This window comes from Cydia amplana, chromosome 20 (genome assembly GCF_948474715.1).
Source record: "Cydia amplana chromosome 20, ilCydAmpl1.1, whole genome shotgun sequence".
NCBI classification, from domain to species: domain Eukaryota; kingdom Metazoa; phylum Arthropoda; class Insecta; order Lepidoptera; family Tortricidae; genus Cydia; species Cydia amplana.
The window spans coordinates 982371-995965 of NC_086088.1; the positions used below are offsets into that span (position 1 = coordinate 982371).

General features: G+C 38.0%; 1 protein-coding gene across 1 annotated transcript in view; it reads left to right on the forward strand.

Annotated features, from left to right (window-relative positions):
• Positions 1-245: 245 nt before the first annotated feature.
• Positions 246-13595, forward strand: part of LOC134657524 (uncharacterized) — a 129532-nt gene continuing 116182 nt past the window's right edge. Inside the window, exon 1 of the mRNA XM_063513100.1 lies at positions 246-390. The gene's annotated coding sequence lies outside the window, so the exon portion shown is untranslated. The remainder of the gene's footprint in view (positions 391-13595) is intronic.

The window sequence follows — 13595 nt, forward strand, 5'->3', positions numbered from 1 at the left end:
TTAACGCAGTATCAAATTGTATACCTACTGGTAACCGAGGTAACTCCAAGTTTAGCCGGTTAACCCCGGGTTAGGGGGATGGTGCAAGTGGCGTAAAGCCTTTAACAACTCATCTAACCAATAATTAATGCACAAATTCTTTAAAAAACCACGTTAGTTATATCACAAAATATTTGACCAATCCCATTTAACCTTAATCTCAACTACACCCCATATAATTGGAGTTCAGGATAGACTGGGCATCGGTGCACAGGGGTATAACCATTCAGTGTTGTAGAAAGCGCAGCGAGGCTTGCACGTAGCTTCTCGCCCCGGTCTCCCCTTTAAAGTTTCACGAGTTTTGGATTTTGACTTTGGTGGAGTGAGTGTTCAAGTTTTGTTGTGGTTTTGGTAAGTTTTAGTATTTGTACATTTGTATTCATTGTATAAAAAATTGTATAATTTTAAGTACACATTTGATTAATTTGGACACGTATCATTAAATATTGATGATGAGATTGTCAATTAGTAATTTTGTGATATTTTTATTTCCAAATATAAAAAAAAACGGTTAAATAAATATTGAAGTAAGTAGTTGACCAAGTGGTAACTTAACCTAAGTTGAATTATTAGAATGAGAAATATTTACGGTACATTTGTAGATTTTTTTGTCATCATACTTAAGTTAACTATCTTCTGCCCGCGACTTCGTCCGCGTGGAAGTCATCACCCCATTTTCGCCTTTAATTAAAAAAATGTGGTTGCTCTTGACAACATTTGGAGAGTACCTACTTTAAATTATTTCATTTACTCTATCTAAGAAACGAAACTTTTACATACAATGATAGGTACAATTATGTACCTATCATTGTATGTAAAAGTTTCGTTTAAATAATATTAATATATTATTTAAACTTTTCAACCCGTACTGGAGAATGCAGAAAACATATCGATTCTTAATTGTTGGACATTAAATTGATTCAATTGTTTTATTCCAAAATTAAACCACCAATGAAACGCTGTATACGTTTACAGGTTATGCAACATACATGCAACTAAAATAAAAATAAAAACTTCTGTAAATAATATAAAATCATAACGCAATGCAATCCATTAAATTATTATTGTTATGAATACCTAACGTCCTACGTTGCAAAGTTTGTGATATTCAGAGCGGAAGGATTTGATAAGGCTACACATATATAATTTTGTTGTTCTCCGTAATAATTGTTACTGTTACTCAAATATATACAATCAGCTGCAGCGATAGTTGACCCCCTGCAACAAATTTCTATGTAGGGGGGTCTCAGTCATATCTGCAATCGAATAGATACTCTAATTTTGTCCTGCATAATAATAAATCAATAGTGCTTCGAATGCAATGCAAATAATAATTACTCTTTATATCTATAAAAACTTTTCTGGATTATTGTACTTACCTAAATATAAGATTAAAACAGAAAATAGTGAAATATTATGTACTAGCGACCCGCCCTGGCTTTGCATGGGTTAACAAATTATACACAAACCTTTCTCAAGAATCACTCTATCGATATGTGAAAACCGCATGAAAATCCGTTCAGTAGTTTTTGAGTTTATCGCGAACATACAAACACACAAGCAGACAGACGCGGCGGGGAACTTTGTTTTATAAGTAGTGATGATAATATACCTATGTGTAAAGTGTAAGTATTTTAGTAAATGAAAGGTGTGAGGTACTTATTAAGAACATGAAACCGACGTTTTCAGAAAGTAACCTTTCCATAGTTTCGTTTAAAACCATCAAAAATATTATGGGCACAAAAAGCTCACAATGTTGAAATGTCGAACAATTCTGCAAGTCTGAGACGTGAAATTAGCCGTGAACTGGTTGAAGTTGTGCTGCAAATGCTGGTTTTGGCCGCTGGTTACGTAAACTGGTAGTTTTTTATTAATTTGCTGGATTGGAAAATATAATAAAAAATGGTAAATAAACACGAAACTGATGCGTGCGGCTGCGTTGATTACAAAATAAATGATGATGTATTCAACCAAAAAGAGAAGGAAAATAGAGCGACTAGAAGTTTTGTATGTATAGGTGAACCAGGATCTATTGAGGGTGCGCCATGTTGCGGAATTTCACTGGAACTAATTTTTTCATACTACACTGAATTGTCACCCTATACATGAGAATAACAGCGCCCTCTTGACAATTATCATATATTACTGGTCAGGCTATAAAACCAGCGGGCGCAGCATGGTACCATTTTTATCGCCTGTCACTGTGCCCGTCAATTTCGCACTTACATAATTGTTAGAACGTGACAAGCATGGTGACAAGCGACAATAATGCAGGGTTGGGCAAAATACTGGCTTCCACGTATTTGAAATACAAATTACAAAATACATTTTTAAAAGTATTTGAAATACAAAATACAAACTACTTTGGTGACGGGTATTTGAAATACAAAATACAAATTACAGTGTTTAAAATAATGTATTTCAATTACAAAATATACCTTTATTTATTTTTTTGTTTAGCATTTAGTTTTAACGTTAACGAATATCCTTTCATATAAACTTATAGGGTCATTGCGCTAGTTTTCGTCCAGCTCTAGTTTACGTCCACTTGACGAAATTTGAATATATACCTACATTCCTGCACAAATTTGGACTGATTTCAATCCTTATGTCTAAGGCGTCTAAGCAATATATCTGTCTACATATAACAATGATATTTCGCAACAAAAAGGAAGCGCTGGTGGCCTAGCGGTAAGAGCGTGCGACTTGCAATCCGGAGGTCGCGAGTTCGAACCCCGGCTCGAACCAATGAGTTTTTCGGAACTATGTACGAAATATCATTTGATATTTACCAGTCGCTTTTCGGTGAAGGAAAACATCGTGAGGAAACCGGACTAATTCCAATTACGGCCCTAGTTTACCCTGTGGGTTGGAAGGTCAGATGGCAGTCGCTATCGTAAAAACTAGTGCCAACGCCAATTACTGGGATTAGTTTCCAAGCGGACCCCAGGCTCCCATGAGCCGTGGCAAAATGCCGGGACAACGCGAGGAAGATGAAGATTTCGCAAAAAGTAGTAAATTAAAAATGAAATATATATTTGATAATCCGTCAAGTCGTCGAAAACTAGTGCATGGACGGAAACTACTGCAATGACCCTATCCCCTAGATTTAAACGAAAAGTTCCACGCAGAAGTTGACCTAATATAGATCCAGTATCCAGCCAATGAAAATTGTATCTCGGCTGGATCGGACGTTCGCGGTCGGCTCACAGCTTGTGCGAGAGATTAGACATTTTAGGATTATAGAATTTAATAAAATGTATTTATAGAAATGTATTTTGAAGCTTGAAGTATTTGAAATACAAAATACTAAATACATGTGAGTGCAGTATTTGAAATACCAAATACAAAATACTTTTGAGGTAGTATTTGAAATACAAATACAAAATACTAATTTGTATTTCAAATACGTATTTCAAATACATGTAATTGAAATACTGCCCAACCCTGCAATAATGCAACCCAATACCGCCGCAGATATTGAACGTTCTCAATACTCAGTACTCAATATATCTATGTATTGCTTATAAGGAAAATTCATGCAGTAGATTGACACAGTATCAATTCAAATGTGCATAAGCTGAACTTTTAAAGCCTATACCTATACTTAAAAAAAAATGCGTTTGATATTTACCAGTCGCTTTTCGGTGAAGGAAAACATCGTGAGGAAACCGGACAAATCCTAATACGGGCCTAGCTTACCCTCTGGGTTGGAAGGTCAGATGGCAGTCGCTTTCGTAAAAACTAGTGCCCACGCCAATTACTGGGATTAGTTGTCAAGCGGACCCCAGGCTCCCATGAGCCGTGGCAAAATGCCGGGATAACGCGAGGAAGATGATGATGATGACCTATACTTTTTTAGATGGATTATTGTCCACCCACTCCGTCGAAACTTAGCCAAATCGGGACTAGTATCAGATGACTAGCTGGTTCGCCCTTTGCCTGACCCAGATTTGTTTGTGGGCTCAAGTTTCTGGCCGATTCTTAGAGTGCTCTTCTAATGGTTAGAAGTTAAATAGGATAGTTCAGAGTAAGATATTAATAGTAAACAGAAGAAAACGACCAAAAGTATTTATTTGAAATATTATGGGCAGGTAAAAAGATAAGTTATTTACTTAAGTTAGCCAGTAAAAATGCATATATTTAGTTAATTTATAATTGTCATAAATTGAAGTAAATAAATTTTTACAGATTAACGGTGTTGATGATCGTCGTTTGTCCCTCTCTATGGCATAACGGCAGATAGGGACAAACGACGATCATCAACTGATTAACTTAGTAATCTAATCTAACGTCCTTTTGGTCTTGCAAGTATAAATACTTTCTACCTTTTCATCGTTTACTTCTTCATCTGAACTACTGTAGTCGCCATTAGAACGTCACCTTAAAGGTACCGCATGGATTCAGGCGCCAACAGCATTCCTGCCTACTGTATTGCTGTTGCAAATGTCAAATCCATCAAAATGATCATGCAAATGATCATGCTGCCTGGAAACTTGTCATTTGCGGGACCAATGCCGTCGGCAGTAATATTGCGGCAGCTGAAGTGGCAGTGGACCGGTCATATTAGTTGGGGTACTGGATCAGAGTTGCCGCAAATCTTGCTCGAGGGAGTGCAATAGGAGAGGCCTATGTCCAGCAGTGGACGAGATTAGGCTGATGATGATGATGAAGGCTGATGGTCTATATAGTCAGTGAACAGTACCTTAACAATAACAGTGACATAGCAAGCCTCAACATGCAACAGAAACACTGGTCTTCTAAATCTGAATGTTACCTTAAGGCTTCGGCAGTAAGTTTAAAAATGTATGTGGACACGCACAGGCCATTCTTACTCGCGGCCATCTTGTGTATTATTCAGCATCTTGTTTGGGCCGTTAGTTTTTACGGAACGTAATGAACAAAGTTTGCTTAGTTGGGGCTTGGCACGGGATTTGGTGTTACGCTACGTCTTACGTAGGCGAACAACGCGCGAACGCCGCGCCGCGCCGCTTCGCGTCTAAATCGCTCACGTACGAGTAGGACATATAGTACGGCCCTTCTGAGGTGAACTTTTCGCTTCAAACCTTAATCTTTCAAACAAAGGCCATTGACTCTATTATCGCAAAACCGCTAGCTCCAGACTTAGCAAGTGCCAGTACAACATTCATTTTGAAAAACAACCGGTATCGTCATAGTATTAAGGTTCAAATTTAATGTCACTGATATTCTAGATATTACGTTTTGGTAGTGTAGGACGATAGACCGCCCCGAAGCGATACGGCACTCATATTGTTTGATACTTAGTGTGGTGTTAAAAATGAAACGTGGTTATTTATTATATTGTTATATTTAAATTATTAGCTTGCGGTGGTAAATGTAATAATTTACAAAGATGCAGCTGCAAGCATTGTTATTTTTTCTTATCTTAAAAATACTGTGAAATTAACACCTCTGATGTGATGCCGACGCATAGTGACAATAAAAACACTGATAAGGATTTGCGACCTGACCACTATTGTTTTCCATACCTAAATACAATAGGTTTATGAGAAGAGCGGTGTCCAAAATCCGTGTGCATGAGAAGTGGGGCACATTATTTTATCATTTAGCGACCCTAAATCAGGCTTTAGTCGGTTTCTAATATCGTAACCGTGTGCTTCGTGTTATTTATATAAGTACTCTGCCCGATATTGTTAAAAACTTGACGACCTGCTTACGTGACCCTGGATTATGATTGCATACTGTTTGGATTTTTGTGCGACAGAGAGAGTTGAATAACGACTAATTTAGCTGTCTTTTTCTTGCTATCCCAACTTTATTTGCAACAAAAATCATTTTCACTTGTAATATATTATTTTTGATTGTTGAAACTTATTAATGTTAAATTTACATTATTATTAGATTTTGTTATATAACAAATATACAACGCTTTATGTTAAATAACCGTGTTTCATTTTTAACACTACACTAAGTATCAAAATAATATGAGTGCCGTATCGCTTCGGGGCGGTCTATCGTTCTACACTACCAAAACGTAATATCTAGAATATCAGTGACATTAAATTTGAACCTTAATACTATGACGATACCGATTGTTTTTCAATATGAATGTTGTACTGGCGCGTGCTAAGTCTGGAGCTAGTGGCTCTGCGATAATAGAGACAATGGCCTTTGTTTGCAAGATTAAGGTTTGAAGCGAAAAGTTCACCTCAGAAGGGCCGTACTATACCTATACGTATCAACGGTTTGTTTCATCCTCGCCGCGCCGCGCCGCCGCAGCGCCGCGTTCGCGCGTTGTTCGCCTACGTAAGCCGTAGCGTTATTTAACTTATTTAACATTCAGTACGAAAAATATCAAACAGTTTTTTAACGTAAAGATTTCAAAGCCCAGAATACATAATCCATTGTCTTTAAACGTTTTGTTTCTGTATGTTACTTAGTTGCGAAGTGCATTGGATAGGTACTTACTTTTTAATGACACCATTTATAAAACATCCATGTATTTTTACAGCGCTTTGTTATAGTCTGAAGCCGATTACAAGGTAGATTTTAGGTTTCAGGCAAAAAGACCAAATGAGAACACTAAATCTGTGTATGGCCCATAATGGTTATAATATTTAATTAAAGTTGGACAGAACATTTGGACCCTAAATAATTAGGCTGCGTTCGCGATTACCCAGCGCTCGCGATTACCCGGCCTTCCCCTAACAGATTTTTTTGCACCATACATTTTCCCCTTTGTATTTGATATAGGCCAGTCAGCCGCAATCGTCTCCAAGTGTCTGGCGAGAGTAAATCACTTTGATACCCTTCTCAAGCCGTTCATACCACAGACAGGGTTGATTTTTATAATGTCTGACCATACATATAGGTATTCGCTATGTGCACGACTGGTGCTGCCCTCATTTTGTCGGACTTTCTACGTTAAATCTTATGGAGTAAAATTAGTTCAAGCGGCTGCCGCTAGTACTAATGTCGGACATTCCATAAGATTACCTGTGTTTGTGACGATCAGCGCCACTTCCCCCTCCACCGACTTCGCACCTTCCCATTAAGTAAATATGTAGGTCATGAACAACATTTACTATTTAAATATATTAAAACGGGTCACTCAAGTATTTTAAGTAAGTCGAAAATTGCAAACTCTGCGTCGCGTCAGTCCGCCAACTTGTGCTTCCGGTGATGCTACTCGGCATGAAGCTGGTTCATACACAGACACCGGAATTTCGGCAAAGTTTAATGACGTATTGTAACGTACTATTATTATGATCCCATTTACTCACTGCTTGGAAAGGCCTCTCTTCTATTTTTCGTGCAGGTGTTATCTAATTCAGTCTATCAAAAACGAGTCGCCTTACTCCTATTGCTATGAACAAAATCCTGGTTATATTACACAAAGAAACAATTCTACTATGAAAAGATATTTCGAACAGCGCCATCTCTCAGGATTTAAGCCCTAAATAGTCAAAAAATGTATTATCTATTTAAAAAGTGAATAAATCTGTCAACCCAAAAGCTCTCTGAAATATAAACTCTGATGATAAAATTGTTGTTTGTTATTTTAAGAAGGTATTTTTTGCGAGATAAGTACGCTATTATTATCGTGAATGGTCTTCATACATCACTTGGGCCACCATTTTGTAAGCCATTCCATTCTACTTGGATCTATTAAAACCCAAGCGACTCTTACTTTTACATCAAATTTCGAAAACGGAGAGTTCATTTAAAACTTTCGCGTTTTAAACACATAAAATCATAATTTGTAACGGGTGTAATCTGCGACGGAACGTCGGAAAAAAATTCGCAATAAAATCAATTTAGGTATGTTTACTTATATTGTAAAGTGCCTTGATGAACATGCACTAAGTTTAAACTAGGATTTTTCAGTCATAACTAGTTTTCGGAAAGTGATGTCTTGGTGAAAACTAGTTTTCACTAATTAATTATTCAAGATTAATTACAGTTAAAACTAGTTTTGATAAGGGAAAACGCATTTTAACTAGACATAACCAATTTTCACGGTAACATATCCGAATCAAAAAATAGGTGCGATTAAGAGCGAAGCAAGCGTGTCGCGGCACGACTTTAAATAGAAGGATGTTTTATAATGTTTAACTTAGAAAAAAAAAGCTTTTTTGTGTTATATATTGTCTAGTCAAAATTAGTTTTCAAATATGTGTATAATAACAAATGACAGATAACGAAATTTAAATTTTCGTTTTTACGGTATGACCTCTGATGTCTGTATACGACAAGACATAATTCTAACGTCGGTATACCTACTAATATATATACAAGGTTATAACATTGTTATCCCTAACAAGACATCGAGGAACTGCATTCTACCATATGTAGGGTATATGTATATAAAAAACCCAATAAAGTAAACGTACTAGTGCTTGACATCCTATTGTCCAATATATGGCATCCTGCTGTCACCTCTATTGACAATGACTTAAGTTTCAAGATGACATGTACTGGGACCGCGTCGAGCACCAGTACGTTTACCTTATACAGGGTGCTACCTGTAACAGGAGCAATAAATTAAACTAAAGGTTGTACTCCTCAAACTAACCAACATTAGTTTAAGCAACTTTTTAAAATTATGAATCCTTAAGACTTCCTCTAAAGGATTCATAATATTCATACAAAATAAATATTGCCTTCAATGTACGCTGACATCAGTGTGTTTGAGGTTGCTTGGCATGCTTTAAACATAACAAAATTTGCAATACATTGCGTCGTAGAATAAACTTTAAAGTGTAATAAAATTCAAAACATGAGTTATTTTTAAAAGTTGCTGAACAAATGTTGGTCAGTTTGAGGAGTACAGCCTACAGTATAATTTTTTGCTCCTGTTACATTTCAGTTTCATTTCATTTATTGAATGCCAACCATGGTATTACAAGGTTTTTACATATTATAATAATAACATTATAAAGTACAGCATGGACCCTGCTAGGGCGTGACAAATCTTAAAATATAACTTAACCTAAGGAAAAAAATGTAAAATTTACACTTAAAACCAATACGTATTTTCCGATCCGTCGTTCATATATTCTTCGAGAGTGTAAAAAGCTTTAGATATTAAATATTTTTTTAGTTTTGTAACAAAAGTAGTGTATTTCTCTTCAGCTACTATATGACTAGGTAAGTTGTTGTAGACTTTCATTGACATGGAATGTGGTCCGTTCAAGATCATTTTGAGTTTGGCTATTCCAATTGGCACCAGTTTGTTCCTTGGCCTTAAGTTATGGTTTCCTTTACAAAGGTCTTTAGCTTGGGTATAGAGATAAAAATGTTTCCGCACGAATTTACATGACTCGAGAATGTACAAGGATGTCAGTGTTAGTATTTTGAGTTTAATAAAATGGGGTCTACATGATTCTTCCACATATATATTGCTCAAAATTCTAATGCATCTTTTTTGAATTAAGAATAAGTCAGGGGCATTAGTAATATCGCCCCATAAAATAATGCCGTACTGTAACCACGCTTGGGCAAATGCATGATAAGCGGAAATTGCTGTAGTTAGATCAGAGGTTTTTTTAATTTCTTTCAAGGCGTAAGTAAATTGGGATAACTTTGAAGAAATCTTATCTATATGGTTTTTCCAATTTAAATGCTGATCAATTTGAATACCGAGCAGAGAGCATGTTTTAACAACCTCCAATTTGGTGTCGTTATAGGATATTTCGGTTTCTAACGCTGTTCTTTGGTGAGGCCTGAACTCGATTAAGTTTGTTTTTGATAAGTTTATGCATAGGTTATGTTCACTCAGCCAAGTTGACATGACATTCAAGGTAGATTCCAACTTATCACAGTTAGCTCAGTAGTGGTTAGGCAAGGCAGTACAAGAGATAGATTTTATATACAGGAAACACCCTGTATATAAAAAACCTACAAATATATCACGTAACAGTAATTGGTCAAAAGCATCAATCTCGAGGCAGCTGGGCGAGGGGCGGGAGGTTATTTCGCGTTTCGCGGGACGACGTTGATAAAGTTATATCTGACGGGACCTATTCTACGATCGAAAGAAAATGTGCAGTGCTTTTATATTGTCCACCTGAGACAACTATAATTTGTTTATTCGTATGAAACAATCGTTCAAACTGATGTCTAACGAATAAATAAACAACTATTGCGGTTGACTAGTAAACATCAGTTAACACTGGCTTCATTTAGGTGCTTTTTCTACTTACTAAAAAACTAGTGCTTCAAACATATGTTTGGAAAACCAAGATTGACGTTACGAAAGCTTATAGAAAGTTGCGCTTTCAATGATTTTTACACGACTGCCCAAAAAAAGGAGTGTATTGTTTTCAGCGTTCATGTTTGTGGGTATGTAAGTTTCTTTGTTCCACTCTAGCAGCTAAATGCCTGAACCGATTTAGATGTATGATGTATCATTAGAATCCTTACGTCATCCCGAGTGACATAGGCTATATGACGTCATTATAAAAACAATATGGCGGACTAAATACGCCATATTGCGCAACATTTAGAAAAAAATATCTTGCAAACCCATCGAGTAGGGCATCAAAATGAAGCGCTTTGAAAGACGATTAATAATATATATACAATATGAGGGTTTAAGTCTAATTTCGAGAAAGTAAGAATTCACAAAATATGTTAAGAAAAGCTAATCTTAAAAAACCAAATATTATCCTATTGTTGGGATATTCAAAGGAAGTGGCTTGACCGCTGATCATTAAAAAAATTATACATAGGTAGGTATTATATTAATCATATTTTACTTGTTTTGAAACCAAGCCAATATGTTCTAAATTGCGCTAAAGGAATAGAAAAGTGTAAAAGTTCTTTGTAGAGAGTGAGATTGTAGAGTCCGTCTTCAGATATAACTCTGCACCCACTTTGACGGAACAAGGTGTAAAAGTGTCAGACCGAAGGCCGAGCTCTACGTAGGGATGACGGCCCGGAGCGTACGGCAGATGGGCTCTTCCTGCAACTTCCCCGAGTATTCAAATTGCAAAGGTCGAAAGCCGAGCTCCGCGTAGGGTTGAAGGCCCGGAGCATAAGACAGACTCAGTGCTCGCTTCCAAATTTCCCAAGAATATTAATTACGAAGGCCGAGCTCCGCGTAGGGGGCAAAAACTGGGAGCTTGAGATAGATGGGTTCTTCCTGCAACTTACCCGAGTATTTTAATTACGAAGGCCGAAGGCCGAACTCCGCATATGGCCGACGGTCCGAAGCGTAAGGCAGGTGCGTGATTCCTGTAACTTCCCCAAGTATCTTAATTGCGAAGGCCGAAGGCCGAGCTTCGCGTAGGGCCGAAGGCCCGGAGCGTAAGAAAGGTGCACGGTTTTTGCAGCTTCCCCAATAACTCAATTGCGAAGGCCGAAGGCCGAGCTTCGCGTAGGGCCGAAGGCCCAGAGCTTAAGCAAGGTGCACACTCTCTGTAGCTTCCCCAAGATTCCCAATCGCGAAGGCCGAAGACCCAGCTTCGCGTAGGGTCAAAGGCCCGAAGCGTAAGAAAGGTGCACGCTCTCTGTAGCTTCCCCAAGTATCTTAATTGCGAAGGCCGAAGGCCGAGTTTCGCGTAGGGCCGAAGACCCGGAGCGTAAGAAAGGTACATGCTTTATGTAACTTCCCCATGTTTCTCAATCGCGAAGGCCGAAGGCCGAGCTTCGCGTAGGGCCGAAGGCCCGGAGCGTAAGAAAGGTGCATGCTTTCTGCAGCTTCCCCAAGTATCTTAATTGCGAATACCGAAGGCCGAGCTTCGCGTAGGGCCGAAGGCCCGGAGCGTAAGAAAGGTGCACGCTCTCTGTAGCTTCCCCAAGTGTCCCAATCGCGAAGGCCGAAGGCCGAGCTTCGCGTAGGGCCGAGGGCCCGGAGCGTAAGAAAGGTGCATGGTTTTTGCAGCATCCCCAAGTTCCTTAATTGCGAAGGCCGAAGGCCGAGCTTCGCGTAGGGTCAAAGGCCCGGAGAGTAAGAAAGGTGCACGCTTTATGTAACTTCCCCAAGTTTCTCAATCGCGAAGGCCGAAGGCCGAGCTTCGCGTAGGGCCGAAGGCCCGGACCGTAAGAAAGGTGCATGCTTTCTGCAGCTTCCCCAAGTATCTTAATTGCGAGTGCCGAAGGCCGAGCTTCGCGTAGGGCCGAAGACCCGGAGCGTAAGAAAGGTGCACCCTTTATGTAACTTCCCCAAGTTTCTCAATCGCGAAGGCCGAAGGCCGAGCTTCGCGTAGGGCCGAAGGCCCGGAGCGTAAGAAAGGTGCATGCTTTCTGCAGCTTCCCCAAGTATCTTAATTGCGAAGGCCGAAGGCCGAGCTTCGCGTAGGGCCGAAGGCCCGGAGCGTAAGAAAGGTGCACGCATTCTGCAGCTTCCCCAAGTATCTTAATTGCGAAGGCCGAAAGCCAACTAATAGGAAATAATTATGTAGTTACAGAGATATTATGCCATAGCACTTTTAAATAAGTCTGGTTTTTGGGTTCGACCTATTTAGGTTTTTAAGCACGTTTTATGCTAACATATCAAAGATCAACATGATGGAAGCTCCTTCAAGCAACTAAATTTCCTTAAATCATAAAAAATGTGGTTGGTTTGTATGGTCACTAAAATGTATAAAATAAAATAAATTAATTAAAAATTAAAAAACACGACTGCAGTTTAAAATCGAACTGAAAAGCTAAAAATAATTTTTAGTTATGTTAGGTACTCAACTTAATGAATGTAAAATAGAATATAAGTGTTCAGTCCGGGTCATAAACAGCAAACGGAAAAGTTTAGGCTCATTTAGGATCGTGACTGTACCTGTATATTTTATTTCGATTGCAGTCGGGGACCTGTGAATGGGAAAATTTCAATGTATCAAGGTCCCCGACTGCAATAGAAATAAAATATGCAGGTACAGTCACGATCCTAAATGAGCCTAAACTTTTCCGTTTGCTGTTTATGACCCGGACTGAACACTTATATTCTATTTTACATTCATTAAGTTGAGTACCTAACATAACTAAAAATTATTTTTAGCTTTTCAGTTCGATTTTAAACTGCAGTCGTGTTTTTTAATTTTTAATTAATTTTTAAACGGGTTTATTTAGCTTAACCCCGTATATAATATAATTATTATGTGTGCTTCAAATCTCGCAATCGCTTTTGCGATCACTTTTTTAATCAACCGATTTCAATGTGATATGCGTATCAAGTCCCCGTGCCTTTTTATTATATTTTTCAATCATTAAAAACTATTCAGTTACTTGTAACTTTATTTAGCCTCAGGGCTTCGTGAAAAGAGTAGATATAGGCTTGTCATTGCGATTATTGCGAGTTTAACATATTATATTTAAAAAAAAAAGAACGGAGAATAACTAGTCCATTTACAAGTTACATATTCAAATATTTATATAAATTATTGTCTCAAACTTTATTAATAGCCCCCCGATCAAAACCCCGCGTATTGGAAAAATGGCATCACTGAAGAATTTATTTTCTAAATTTAACTTTATCGGCGTTTCGAAAACATGACCTAGTTTTCGTAGCAAGCATAATGTCGAAAAAAGAAAGCAGAATCCACAGGCCGCATATAAAGCTTAAAACCTCAATTTCG